Source organism: Pundamilia nyererei, unplaced genomic scaffold (assembly GCF_000239375.1).
Source record: "Pundamilia nyererei isolate P.nyererei 1_Seehausen unplaced genomic scaffold, PunNye1.0 scaffold00905, whole genome shotgun sequence".
Lineage (NCBI taxonomy): Eukaryota > Metazoa > Chordata > Actinopteri > Cichliformes > Cichlidae > Pundamilia > Pundamilia nyererei.
This window is the reverse complement of record NW_005188306.1, coordinates 43,528-46,010: the sequence shown is the minus strand read 5'-3', so window position 1 is coordinate 46,010 and position 2,483 is coordinate 43,528. Positions and strand designations below refer to the sequence as shown.

General features: G+C 37.5%; 1 long non-coding RNA gene across 1 annotated transcript; it reads left to right on the top strand.

Annotated features, from left to right (window-relative positions):
- The first annotated feature begins 840 nt into the window (after positions 1–840).
- Positions 841–1,855, top strand: LOC102209256 (uncharacterized). Its single transcript, XR_001290197.1, has 4 exons — positions 841–923; positions 1,240–1,417; positions 1,546–1,608; positions 1,735–1,855. It is a non-coding gene; the product is annotated as an uncharacterized LOC102209256 (long non-coding RNA).
- Positions 1,856–2,483: the final 628 nt, after the last annotated feature.

Below are 2,483 nucleotides of genomic sequence, written 5' to 3'. Positions count from 1 at the left end.
AGTGGTCCATCGTAGTTCCTGAAAAATGCACAGGAAATGGTGTTAGTTCGAAATGAACTACTAACCACACTGTTGATGCTTAATAGTTCAATTAGTTACAGTCATGATGTCATGACAACTAGTTTTGATAGATCTGTAGATGTAATGAATTTTTGATTTTTGCTAGTTTAAAACTAGTAAAATCATAAACTTGCCCTTATGTTAACAGAATCATAATTTACCTCAGGTCTGATATATAATTGTTCAGAGCTTTTGTAACATGACTAGTTTATTTTTTTCATCTTTTTTGTTTGTCTTTCTTCACTTTCCTTTCTGTTTCAAAGGCCCTCAGGATGATTGTGATGTGTACGCTGCAACAGGATCAACCTTTACTGTGCCCCTTGGATATAAGTTGAAGGAATCAGACAACCTGAAATGGTTCAAGGACACAAGAGTAATCTTTTATCGCAGACAGAAACAGGTGATCATGGGGAAAAATTATGATGTTGATTCAACTGGATCACTAAAGCTGACAAAACTGACCAAAGACAAGTCAGGACGATACAGACCAGAGGTTTACACAGACGGAGAGAATGTGGGGGGAAATTTACCAAGTGTGCATTTGTGTGTATTAGGTAAGTAACAACACATTATACATATATTCATTATGTTTGTACTACTTATATCACAACAAGCAAGTGTGCTGATCCATCAGAAGCTGTTTTAGTCAGATACTATAATTAAGAGTAAAATCTTTGGTTTTATTATAAAGTCACTGTTCAGTTTTATCCATCAACAGTACTTGTTATTGTAGAAAAGCAGTAGTTTATATAATGTTGATATAATCACATTTTCTGTACTCAGATCCTGTGCAGAAGCCCACAGTGACGAGGACATGTTCACCTGATAAGACAAAAGTCACTTTTACTTGCAATGTTGGTCAGGTGAGGACATTGTTTATTGTTGTACTCTACAAATAACTGACTGATAATTAAGATGTTGAAGAATATGTGGGCATAAGCTTCATTTCTCCTCCACTGAAACCAAGCATGGTTTGTGTGTGCTGTCTACAAGCATTTACTCAGAGATGTTGTTTCAGGAAGTTGGGTTTCTATGTATGTATTATTTAATTATGGCTTGGAAATTACTGAAAATGTATGAAAAGATTATTATGTTTCTCATTTTGGTGAGGTTGGACTTGTTAGACTTAAAATCTGAACTAACTAATAATCCACTAACTAATTGTCTGTTTGTCTACAGAGTGAAAAAAAAAATCCGATCAAATGGTTTATGGTTGATAAAAAGACGGCAGAAAAAGAGATTGTCAAGGACCTGACAAGACCAGTCAAAGATGTGCTGAATGCTCGTTTCTTTTGCAATGTTTCTAACCACGTCAGCTCTGAGACCAGTCAGCCTGTTCAACAAGACTGCAAGTCCTGTACGTATTATGTGTTATCAAGTGTACAAATGTTCAAATGTGCCTTTTTCCATGTTCGTGAACTGAAGTGGTCATTTTATTGAGCTTATATGCTAACAAGATACTTTTCTTCTCCTTTTATTTTAAAGCTTTTCCTTTTCCTGACACACTATTTGGAATTAGCATCTGGGTTTTTGTGGGTGGTGGAGCAGGTAAGGTTTGTCTTCTGCTTAAAATCTTGACATCATATTTGGGGCTATGGTGTGAAAATGCATAAGAAAGCTTCTGTTTTTTCACTCTTACATCTAATGCAATTTGCTGTTATTACTCACCATCAGGTATTGTTCTGGTGCTGATCCTAATTGTCATCATTTGTTGCATCCGGACCAAACGGAAGAGGCGTTTGCGACTAAAGGGTAAGAATGTGCTTATTTAAAATATAAGCTGCTGTGCTCACAAAATATCATAATACATCATATATATTATTCATATATTATTTACATTTAAATGACTTATATTTTTACTGGGCCAAACAAATCTCCATTTTTTTTCAATTACTTATTCATTTACATAACTTGCCAAATCTTCCATGTCTGTGCCAAACAGCTTGTTCTGCTACTGACTTGCTTTGACCTTTTGTCTTTTTGCTGATGCCGGTACTCAGGCACTTGACTGTCAGCACCTGTGGACACTGCTACAAAGGCCAGTTGGTGTCTGAGCATATGTGCAGTAGAGCCTAAACATGTGCAGGGACATTATGTATGTCAGTTGAGAGTTTTCCGACAGCACTTGAATCGCAGGGTTAAGGTGTGGAGAAGACACAGAGAATGGTACGCTGATTGCTGCACCAATAGGGTAACAGTTTCCGTGATGTTGTGTGACTGCCTCAGTGACTGTTGTGTGACTGCCTCAGTGACTGTTGTGTGACGGCCTCAGCTTCAGTGCAGAGAGATATTGAGATACGATTCTTCAGTAGTGGCAATCTTTTATTTCTGATGTCTGGGACCAGACTCTTTCCTCCAAGATGACAGTGCACACCCGCACAGAGCGCAGTTTATCAGAGAATAACTCCAGTGTTTGGGAGGGG